Source organism: Euprymna scolopes, chromosome 42, assembly GCF_053919585.1.
Source record: "Euprymna scolopes isolate OS-2025 chromosome 42, ASM5391958v1, whole genome shotgun sequence".
In the NCBI taxonomy this organism is placed as follows: domain Eukaryota; kingdom Metazoa; phylum Mollusca; class Cephalopoda; order Sepiida; family Sepiolidae; genus Euprymna; species Euprymna scolopes.
This window is the reverse complement of record NC_136523.1, coordinates 33,367,593-33,380,558: the sequence shown is the minus strand read 5'-3', so window position 1 is coordinate 33,380,558 and position 12,966 is coordinate 33,367,593. Positions and strand designations below refer to the sequence as shown.

Below are 12,966 nucleotides of genomic sequence, written 5' to 3'. Positions count from 1 at the left end.
AACAGGGATGCCATCCAACCCAGGGGCTTTGTTCGAGTTTATCTGTTTTATGCAGTCAACTGTTTCCGCAAGAGTCGGTTCAACATCAAGTTCCGGACAAAAAGAACATTGATATATACATATATACATACATACATACACACACATATATATATATATATATATATATATATATATATATATATATATATATATATATATATATATATATATATATATAGTTATGAAGAGTACATAGGACCTGAGCAATCCGGGCTGCACTGCTAGTAAAAAATAAAACCATTTTTAATTCTTATACTTATTTTTCTCGCGTTTTTCATTGACCGTGGCTTTTAACATTTATCAAAATAAAACGCATTCGAATTAGAATCGCTACTTGACCCGAGCTCTTAACTCTAACAATGTTTTCGGCAACAACAGTACCCCCTGGCCATCGTAAATATCTCTTCCAGTAATTGTGGGATATTCACAACCAGGCGGCCATTACCATAATTTTGATGGACTGACAAATTACGCCCGATTCAAATTAGGCCGTTTTCCTTGACTAACCAGCCATGAATAATCAATCCGAGGCGGCGAAAAGTCGCCATTTTGCGAATAATAATGTCAGTTGCCGCTAGATGTCGCCCGGCTCGTTAATCACTTGCGAATTATCTAACACGACGCCAACGTTTAACCTCGATGCAGCTATCTTGTTTTGTACTGTTAATATCAACTTCATTTCCATTAGCGACTACTCGGTCGTTAGGGGGAGCTACCGTGTGGAATTTTAATTTAATCGTTCAACGTTTAAACCGATTGAACTTGTTGCGCGGGAACAAAGCTTTCTCAACCAGACTCGCAAGAAAGGAAAGATTTCTTCTTCCTACTTAATTTAATTGTTCGGCTTTGTTTTACAATCCACAGAAGTACGAAAAGGTGGTCACAATTTCAAATATATAGCAAACTAGCAAGACCCGTTTATCTGCGTTGCCTGATGGTAACATGCACTCCACCCCCGCGTAAAAATTTAAAATACGGCTGTTATTTTTGTTGTTGGCCAACCCCCAACCTCCTTATGTTAAAAATGGCTTTCGGATTAGACACCCCATTTTGTGCTTGGGAGTGTGGTTGTCACAAAATTTGGTGGAAGGTTCAGGATATTTTTCAGGGAATGATAAAGTTCAGGGCAAGGTATTTTTGTTGGCAAGACTCGAGTTATGGTGGCAAAAAAAAAAAAAAAAAAAAACTATCGAACCCTGTGCCCCTTAAGGGGGATAAATTCCTGTAGTAACCTGTACGCTACTTAATATAAATGTAAACGGTATTTAAGAAAGTGACCATTTTAAGGAAGCTGTAAAAGTAAACATTATAAATAGAACGGTTTATTTAAATAACAATGGCGAAACAGGAAGAAACCATATATTTTTATTTTAGACATATTTGTGTTTCCCAAAAAACTAATGGGAAATAAGTAATCCAAGCCTTTTATGTGAAAAAAATAAATAAATAAAAATTAAAAAATTATCCGCGGAAGTCAGGATCGAACGTGCAGCGAAAGTTATAAAAGGAGTCGCGAAGAAGGGAAACGCTTTAACCTATGCGCCACGAATAACGTACGACGTCGCGGCCCTCGAAATGGCTTCTATAAACAATCACTTAAAGTGACTCGTTCGGTGGACATCGATAAGTCGCGTAATGTAAACAGAAGTTTATCTATAGAATTAAACCAACAGCTTAGTTTTGTTGGACAATGTTTATAAAATTAAATTATAAAACAGAGCACCTGCAATATTTGTGTTCGAGAAGGATATCAATTTTCAAAGTAAACGTACATTTTTAATAATAAATGTATTAAATATTGCGTGTACTAAGGTTGAAGAACGGGTCTGTACTGCCAAAATAGCCTAATCGTTTTTTTTTTAACAAGTGTATAATAGGTACCTCCAACGCGCGCCACAGTTTAACCACCCTGTATGTAACACCATGTAACTGTAATTTAATATTATCATCATTTTTTACCATTTAAAAGAAGAAGGTTTAAATAAACTGCTAATATTTTTTACAAATTTTTTACAGCATACAAAAAAAAATGAAAATGCGAGACAAAAATCGTGTTTACATCATCGATGCTTTAAAACAACGTTCCTGTGTAGTGACGTTTTTGAAGCCGTAAACATACCCATATTTTAAAAATCTAGCAAAAATTAAAAAATAGTCATATTTTTCTTAAATTTTCGAATTTATCCATTATTAAAAAAAGAACTTATATAATAAAAGTAGGGTTTGTTAAATATATTATTTCAGGCATTACCTCCTCCCGATCTTTCATGTTACGGAAAATAAATTTTGAAAAAATGTATGTCCATAAAAATTTCAACCTTTTTTCCAGCTGAAAAGATCAAATAATTAAAAAAAATAGTTATTGTTATATAAAAAAATTCCGTTGTTTATTTCATTTAAAATAAAGTTTGTAAATGAAATTGGACATAAAATCAATATTATTATGTAAAAAAAAAAAAAAAAAAAAGAAATAAACACTTTTTCTTGATAATTTTTTTCTCGGTTGAATTACAAAAAAAAAACAAAAAAAAAACAAAAAAAACAAAACAGAATTCTTAAAAGATTATTATTTAAAAATATCGTGAAACTCGATTTTAATCTGAAAAAGTTATTTACAAATAGCGTGATATCAAAAATGCATAAGCACTAAAGTTTGGCTTAATTTAATCTGCCTATTAAACTTTTAATGGGTTAAATTTAATCACGCTATTGAAAATGTGAATATGCGATTATATTTTAATTTAAGCTATACACGTACAAATAAAAGAAAAAGAAAGAATGCAAGATTAAGTTTTAAACTGCTGGGTACTTATGTATTTTTTTTTTTTTGTTCCGTGCTGAAATAATTATATTATTATTTTGAAAGCCGTTCTTTACACGGGGAGGGTGTTTTGTAACTAATCTATGCTTCAGCCTTACAATGTTAAAAAAAAGAACGATATGGTAAAGCTTGAATTTAACCTGAAAAAAAAAACATATTTACAAATCACGCGGTACGAAAACTGCATAAGCGCCAAGTTTTGGTTAAATGTTACGTTAAATATAGTTCTCAGATGCATATGGTGGCAGATGATATCGCCCTCTGCCATAATATGATCTTTTATAAATTGTGCCAAAAAGAACGATTAAAACCACTAAGTAACTTTAATAAAACGGCTACAAAGCAAGTAAAATAGCACGACGAGGGAAAAAATGGGAGGCGGTCAGAGTTTCGCGAAGAGATTTAACGCTTTTAACAATTCTGCCGGCACAAAGAAGGTTTACGAGTTGCGATAAAGAAAATTCTAAAACTTTTAAATGATTTTTAGAACCTGCTCTATGACGTATCTCAAACCACTCTGTTTTATACTTATTGACACTACAAGGATTCTCAACCAAATGTTGGTCAATAGCAGAGTCCAAAGCTGTAGAGGAAGGGAGATTCACGTATCCCGCTCTACCCTTTCTAATCTTGGATGGAATGTGCTGGTTTATACCAGACTGCAAATGTAAGGAGTCTGCCCGACATAACCAGCATCACTAGGTGTTATCAGAATTTTTGTAGGAATTTTTGACACCCCCTAACACGAAACTGGAAATAAAATATAAAAACTCGTAATTTCTCTTTTAAATGTGAGTTGTTTATTTTCTTTAAAGATTATACTTCCAAAATAAACTATTAAAGTTGTATAAAAAGTAATAGAAATATTTTTTAAAAAATAGTAATGAAATTAATTGAATTTTACGAGTTCAGTATTTTTAAATTTTTAAACTTTAAAAATCTATCAAAATTTTTCTTTTTTCGATATTTTCAGGGTCAATGTGAAATTTTATGCTCTTTCCAATAAACTAGATATAATATTTTAGACAAACGTTTTTTTTTTTTAATTCACGCCACCCCCCAATTTTCAAGTGTCTATTAAAAAGTAAATAATTAATTCGTGCACAAAAGGTTTATATATCACAGATTAAAGATAAAAGATCAATAAATAATATATTCAAATTTAAAACAAAAAAGTAGTGTTTTTTAGAAATTTACCTGTAAAGTCCAAAGTTTAAAACCTTTTTAAAAAAAAAAACACGTTTTTTTTTTTTTTTTTTTTTTTTTTTTTAATGAAACCTTGCTCCTTTAATTAAAAAAAATTAGGGCTTGAATTACATTTTTAGAGGAGTTATAAGCTTGGAAAATAGCGGGTGGAATTATTCAATAGTTTTCACGAAATTTCTGACACTGCTACAGCATCACACTGGCATTTAAATTGATAAATACTATTACTATTTTGGATGTAAGGCAAACTATCCTTACAGAAACAAGGAAAAGCAGGTGTAGTAATATATACCAAACGCAAGGAAACAAAGTAAAAACAATTAATAATACTTCTAAAAATCTGTTTACCTTACTTTGTGCCGTTATCCCCTATCCCTAGCAATTTTAAATTTATAATATAAAGCTGAACGTCCGTGTGTGTGCCTGGTCACGACTAGGCCACCTCCGTAGCCTTCGGGCCAAGATCAAAGTGTAGCATCTGTTCCGACAGATACTGCAAGCAAAGACCATATGTGGGGGCGACCCCACATATAAGACCTTGGTCAATGTAGGGGCAACCCTTCATACCAATTGTCACTATCCAGCTCCCCTACTCCCCGGGGAGTTGGTCCCTATTTCCCCTTCACTCCTCACTTTAAAAATCGGCCTTGTGCCTAATTTGCTCGGTGGGGGAGCAAATAAATACCATCTGTTCCGACAGATACTGCAAGCAAAGACCCACATACCTGACCTTTAACCAGCTCCCATTTCCCACCTCTCGGGAGCTGGTCCCCTTTTTCCCTTCCCCCTCCCTTCACTCCTCACATTAAAAATTGGCCTTGTGCCTAATTTGCTCGGTGGGGGAGCAAATAAATACCTACTGCAAGCAAAGACCATATGTGGGGGCAACCCCACAGATAAGACCTTGGTCAATGTAGGGGCAACCCTTCATACCAATTGTCACTATCCAGCTCCCTTACTCCCCGGGGAGTTGGTCCCGATTTCCCCTTCACTCCTCACATTAAAAATCGGCCTTGTGCCTAATTTGCTCGGTGGGGGAGCAAATAAATACCTGGTCACGAATAGGCTCCTATATGGTTGACTATTATAGAATAATGATAGAAGATGTATCAAGACACAGGAATGGATATGTTTGATCTGGCATAATGAGGATTCATTAAAATTGTGGGGTCTGTGTATGCGCCTGATCCACAAAGTATGGAAATAAAAAATTGAAACAAAAAAAAAGAAGTTTACAAGTGTTTTTGATATAGATGTACATAATAATACTTTGATAAGTATGTTTTAATTTAAATAGGGATGATATAATAAAATTGTGGGGTCTGCGTTCGCGCCTGACCTCAATAGAATGGAAATAGGCACAAACCTTAATAAAGACTTTTCATATCTATCTGCGTAAGTATACTTTGATAATTATGTTTCAGTTTGAAGAAATATGGTATAATAAAATTATGGGGTGTTCTGACCTCCATAGAATGGAAATATGTCACAAAGTTTAACAAGGTTTTTTAATATAGATCCACAGAATATTGTGATAAGTGTTTCAGTGTGAACAGGTATGGTATAATAAATTATGGGGTTTATCTATTTTATTTTTACTTTCATCATATTTTGCTTTGGTTTTGATACCCCCGAATTCGAAGCTATCTCTTTACAACCCTTCCTTTTCATAACCTATCATACTTTCATAAATCAGAGTCCATTTTCTGTAGGCTGTTTTTGAACCCAGTCAACGACGGGGACTTTCGCTAGTATATATATATATATATATATATATATATATATATATATATATATATATATAGAGAGAGAGAGAGAGAGAGAGAGAGAGAGAGAGAGATAAATACTTATTTATATATATCTCTGTTTCTTTTATCAGCCGGTGCTGTCAGATCCTAACCTAAATTGCACCAAACATTGATGTGATTGTTTTTTTTTCCATTTCCTTTGCAAAACTCAATCATGTTCTGCAAAGGCAAAATCAAAAGTAACAATTTTACTCTACAAAGCAATCAAACCAAACCTCATAAATAAATATTTGAAGATTAAAAAAAAACTTGAAGCATAGAAAAACATTTAACCAAAAATGACTGCATTCGACTTCTTCAAGTCCAACATAAACAAACTCCTGACAAACCGCCCCCTTAAGTAAGACACCATCAAAACCCCCAATACTAATGATTACTACAATGCTATCTCATTAATTACTGTACACGCAATAACTCTTATCCCTGAGTGGCCTTCGGGCCTTGATAAGTGGTGACCCCCATGCAAAAAAAAAAAAATTGGAAGAGGGTTGATATGCCGTGAAAATATGCAACTCAACCAAAAACCACACACACACACTCTCTCTCTCTCTCTCTCTCTCTCTCTCTCTCTCTCTCTCTCTCTCTCTCTCTAGCTCTTTCTCTCGTTTTATCCTTTTGACTCTTGTCCAGCAACGGCCGACCATGTTGCTCGCCGAAGTGTTTGCTCTCGGCGTTTGCTTTTGTCATTAATCAGAAAATGTCCGCCGGCCAATTTTCATGTTTCTTTTCATCCTCCGCTCGTGTTCAAACAGACGGATCATTTAGGAAGGATGTCGAACGACCAACGGAACACGTCAACATATATTTGATAACAGATTATATATTTGAATATCCTAGCATGCCGCTTAATTACATTCAAATAAACAATCTACGGAGTTACCTCCCCTTTCCAACTCTTCATCTTAAGCCGAACAAGTCGACTGATATGAAAACGCTCCGGTTGTATCGATATCCGTGAGACAACTGCGCATGTCCGTATCATGTTTAAGCCAATATATTTGTAGAATATTAGTATTCACGGAACAAACTCATTTGTATTAAGATTCTTCGACCTACTGTTCCCATCTTGAGCCAGGTGGGAGAATATGATTTTGTCTGGTTACTTAAAATCGATATATTTAGTTTTCGTCTTTTATATATCTACTAGCAGTTCAGCCCGGCTTTGCCCGGGCCATATGTATTGTTCATAACTTGCCCTATGCATGAATGTCCTTTATGTAAAATTTCAAATGTTTAAACCAAAAATTGGCTGAGTAATTTGGTAGAGACCGCAGGGGTAAATTCGTTTAAACTCTGACCCCAATTTTGAGCCTTCAGCATTTATTGTTTTCGTCTCAAAGTTTGACCCATGTCCAAGTTAAAATTTCACGTATTTAGACCCAAAATTGGCGGAGGAGTTTGATAAAATCCGCAAAGGTGAACTCTTTCAACTTTGACGTTTTCGCAGCGAAATTTTCGTCCTCCAAACTGGTTAAAATGCTTGCTGTATGCCTGAATCACCGTTATGTAAACTTTCAAATGTTTAGACCAAAGATTGACTGAGTAATTTGGTAGAGACTATAGAGGTCAATTTTTTTTTACTTTAACTCCAATTTTGACTCCTTGACATTTATTGTTTTGAGTTCAAATCAAATTAAAAAGTTTGATTCATGTCCAAGTAGCCTACATCTAAAATTTCAAGTGTTTAAACCCAAAATTTGCGTAGGAGTGTAATAGATTTTTCAAAGGTCAAATCATTGAACTTTGAACCCTTGACAGACAAATTTCTGGCCGGAAACCGATTAAAAAGATTTTCTCGAATCTCAATACACCTTATGTGAAATCTCAAGTCTGTAGACTGAAAATTGACAGAGTAGTTTGGTAGGGAAATGTACACATACACACATACACACAGAGACAATTTCACACACGCACACCTACTACGACACTGAAGAATTTTCCTTTTCTTTCTCCTTTAACCGGCCTCCTTCATCCTGACGACTACTAGTTATATATATATATATATATATATATATATATATATATATATACACCAGCAGTTCAGCCCGACTTTGCTCGAGCCCTATGTACTGTTCATAACGTTATGTGTATATGTATATATATATTAGCAGTTTGACTCATGTCCAGGAAACCTACATCTAAAATTTCAAGTGTTACGACCCAAACTTGGCGGAGGAGTTTGGTAGAGTCTGCAAACGTTAATTATTTCAACTTTCGATTAAAAACCGATTAAAAAGTTTGCCCTATGTCTGAATACAGTTTATGCAAAATTTCAAATGTTTAGCCCAAAAATTGGCTGAAAGGTAAAAATTTTTTAAACTTTGACCCCTATTTTGATCCCTCAACATTTATTGCTTTAGGCTCAAATCAAGTTAAAAAGTTTGATCTATGTCCTAGGAAAATTGACAGAGTAATTTGGTAGGGAAATGTACACACACAGACAATTTCATTTTTATAGAATATATAGATTTAATACTAGCCGGACGCACGGCGTTGCCCGGTCGTACATTACGCTTACTCCTGCTATTCTAATATATTCAGATTACGTATATATTATTAGAGAATCAATCCCCTATTGATTGTTGTATATTACGTAGAATAAGTTTCCCGGCGTACTAATTGAAAATAAATAAATAAATAAATGAATAAATAAATAATAATGATAATGTCGTTCATCAAATTTCGTCTGCGTTTGTTTACAATATGACATCGGCTGATACTTGAGCTTGACGATCTTAAAAATAGTCTTTCTTTTCTTCTAGATAAAAAAAGAAAAATATTTGCAGTGGAATATTTTACGTTAAAATATTTTATTTGTAACGTAAATATTCCCATGTAAAAATTCTTTTTATCTAGAAGAAACGAAAGACTATTCGTATTATTTGAATTTAAAAAAAAATCCGTCGCCTCTGTCGAATGTATCTCGATTGAGTCATCGTAACAAGTCCTTTGCTTTGAGTAAAGGTTTAAATTTTGGGATTAGAAGAGCGTTTTCTAGGATACAGAAACACAATTCACCTTTATTGTTCTTTAGCGAGATTTTCGCATTGCCTCTTTTCAAAACGATATCATTGACTCGACTCCCGTCAGCTAGTTCTACAAAATGATTTTGTGGCTTAAAGTTGGGTTCAAAATTGATAAAATCAGATTCCTTTGTAATCACATGTGCCGTGGCCCCACAATCGACAAGAAAATTATTATTGTTTGTTGAAGCATCAAATGTACACGAAAATAAAAATGTATGTTCGCTAACAGAGCTCTCTACATTTTTAATGTAGTCGCCATTTTGAGTCCTGTATCTACATTGGAAACTTTTGTGATTAGGTCGTCCACAATTATAGCAAATAATTTTTGTACTTTTCTTAGGAAAAAACCTGCTTTTGGCAAAGTTGCGTTTTTTATTCCTGGCATGGATATAATTCGATTTTGGTGTTTTTATGTGTGTATTTTTAAATTTCATGATATTTGTGGATTCGTTTTTTTCTGTGATCATTTTTTCAGTTTCTTCGTAACTTCTGAGTGCTACCTTGAATTGGCTAAAAGTCATGGGTTTTTCTTTCTGGGTTATCACGGTGGTAAATGGCTTGAAATCACTCGGTAATCCCTTAAGGACCATGGAAATTAACAGACTGTCACTTATAACTTCACCAGACATTTTTAAAGAATTTGCAGTTGTCTCGGCTCTTATAATATAATCAGTAATAGTTTCGGCTTCCATTCGTTTTAGAGAGGTCAGTTCAGTGCATAAAGAAATAATTTTGGGGTTTCCTTTCGATAAATAATGCTCTCTCAATATGTTTAATGCTTTGCAGCCGTCGTCCAGTGCTTCTCTCATTACCAGTGATAGACTTCGGTCATCTAAACACTGTATTAATTCCGCAAAGACAGTTGCGTTCTTTTCAATGAAGTCGGGGTCGTTTCTGTTTTCAGGTTGTGATTCGTAGATATCCCAGAAATTTAACTTGCCACAATTCGAATTTTGATTCGGATCCATCGAAATAAAGACGCACGCTGGGCCCATAACCTCTAGAAGTGTAAGCCATTTTGAGTTTCAGAACAGTTTCAGATGGTTCGCTGTTACACACAAGTCCTGGGAGGTGACTTGTTTGTAGTAGACAGTTCCACAGAACAAAATATTCTTACCGTGTCGAAACCCGGGAAAAGAACACGTGAAATTGCTCCAGAAAAGGTTTAATATTTATGAAGCAATTCTGGTTTCTGATTGGTTGGTAGCAGAACGTGAATTAATTTGATTCGTCAGTTCTTAGCAGCATCGTTTATAAATAGAATCGTCCGACTGTGTGGGATCATACCCCATTAAAACACTCTTTTGATGGGATGTCTCCTAGCGGCTTCGGCTGCATGGAGACAGGGTAGTACCAGTCAAGGATTCGTCACTTGACACTCAGCCCAACAGGTGAGGGGCCGGGAACCGGCCCAGCACCTGTTGGACTGAGGTACACCGCCTGGGTAATACCTAGGAGGTCCACCCTCCCAGGCCTTGCCACCGGGCTTTCCGGTGGGGCAAGTTTATTGCTTGCTGCCTGAGGCGCCCCGACCGGGGAATGCCGACGGGGTTACTCAGGCAATTTTTACAATTGCAGGAGTGCCCCTCCTTTAGGGGAGCCTGCGGGGTTCCCACTTTCCGGCCTTGTGCCACATTTTGCTGAGGTGGGCAGCAAATAAATATCTACCCCATTAATCCCAAAATATTGCAACACATACATACATACATACATACATACATACATACATACATACATTTACGCAGACAGGTGAGATTTATATTATAGACTAGCCTGGGTGCCCTGCGTTGGAGGTGTTTGTTGAGCAAAAAAAAAAAAATAGTAGTAGGCAGGCAGGCTTGAACCTGTACCGCGAAGGAGGTAAAGAACGTGAAAAAAAAAGCGTGACGTTTTTGCTGTTGCGCCCGTCGCCAAACCAGGTGTGACGAATGTTTAAATTAAGGCTAGTCAATCAAAAGGGGGGGATGACGTTCGAAAATATCGGCGAAAATGCCACCCCTCCCTATAGAAAAGTGTTTTTAGCCAATTTTTCGATATTTGTCGTCCGAAGGGTCAAGCTTCAAAACTCTTCCAATCTCGTGAAAACCCGTCGCCTCTGCCGAAAGTTTTAGCCAGCTATACAAACATACATACATGCATACATTTAAACAGACAGGTGAGATTTATATTAGAGAAGATGGTTCCCATATCGTATTAAATTTTATACTTTTTACTTCGACTCTTAATGATAAATGGTTTCCCTTTTCCTTCCAGATATAGTCAGCAATACCTGATTTTTCAATCTTTCTACGTACTACGGCTTTTCGATGTTCTTCTACCCGTATTTTTAGTGGACGACATAGTTTTCCACGCTGACATGGGATTTCATATACACAGTTCTTAGTCATGATTTTTTTCTGTAGGGGGCTTGACTCTCACAAGCCGTTTCCAGAGAGTTGAATCACTCCTGAATACTGTCCTAATGTCATATGGATTACATATTCGTTGAAGTTTTTCATACAAGCCCTTTATATATGGTATACAAACTGTGATGAGTTTCTGAGTGATGTCCCTTTTGTGTTTGGTCCAGATTTATTAGACCTGATGTCATGCTCTCTGGATATTTGTTTCGGTGGAGGTTTTCTCTTAAACTGTCCATCTCCTCTTCACATGCACTGCTGTTACTACATATTGCTTTTGCTCGGTGTTGTAAGCAACGGACGATTCCTTTCTTTACATTATATGGATGGTGGGAGTTGAAGTTTAGATACTGTCCAGTGAAAGTTGGCTTTCGGTATACAGATGACAAACTCCTAACCTGTGCAGATTATTAACACATCTAGGGACGATAATTTGTTCTTTTTCCATCGTGAACTGTATAGTTGGACGGATCGAGTTCAAATGGTCTAGTAATGTTTGAACATCTTCCTGATGGGGTCAGTGTATTAATCTGTTATCTACATATCGCAACCGCATTGTTGGTTTTAGTAGTGTTGATCCTAATGTCATTTCCTCAAAGTACTCCATGTATGCATTGGCCAGTTCTGAAGACAATGGTGATCCCATCGCCAGACCTTCTTTCTGTTGATCTTATCACAAATCATGTAATTTCTGCACATAAGGTCAACATCTCCATTATATTGTCAATTGGGATGCATCAGAAGTCAGCTTATCCCGTACCATTGTGAAAGTCTCATCAACGTTGTGAAAAATCACACTCAAGTTGAGAACGGTAGTCCGATTAATCCAAATAATACGAATAACCCATCCTAATCTAAAAAAAAAATCAGACACGTCAGAAGAAAAATTATTTTTAAGATCGGATTTTTTTGATTTTTGATACTTATTGCATGAATTTCTGTGTAAAACCTATCTAAGAACACTGCCAGACGTATAAATTACCTTTGTGTGAAATTTGCAAAAGATAGGCTTAGCAGTTTCGGAATCTATGAGGAAGGAAATCACACACACATACATATACACACACATACACACACATACACACACACATACACACACATACATATACACACATACACACACATACACACACATACACACACATACATATACACACATACACACATACACACACACATACACACATATACATATACACACATACACACACACATGCATATACACACGCATACACACACATACACACACATACATATACACACACATATACACACATACACACACACACATGCACACATACACACACACAAAGTGACTTTCATATAACCCTAACCCCCTCTGTTGTCCGTAGCTGGCCGCATCCGTCACTAACCTGGTTCACGGGAGCATACTTGTGATGTACTCTTGGCCATGTTCATCGCTCCCGGCTCACAGGACCATAGATGCAACCCAGCAGGGCTACATTCTTACTTGTCTAGTAGTGAATCCCTCAAGCGTGACCAGACTCTCACTGGTCACTGGAAAATATCTCTCTGCTGCTCAGGGCACGCGAAATGTGCATGACCCTAAGTCCGTGTGGCAACATCGTTCACTTCGGCCGTCACCCTGGCTTCGTGCTGGATCCAGTCTGTCTCCTTCATCATCTGGCGTCAGGGCATACCTG

At 36.1% G+C, this 12,966-nt stretch overlaps 1 protein-coding gene across 1 annotated transcript in view; it reads left to right on the top strand.

Moving 5' to 3' along the window:
* Positions 1–12,966, top strand: part of LOC145267008 (aromatic-L-amino-acid decarboxylase-like) — a 418,556-nt gene that overhangs the window by 320,342 nt on the left and 85,248 nt on the right. The window lies entirely within an intron of this gene.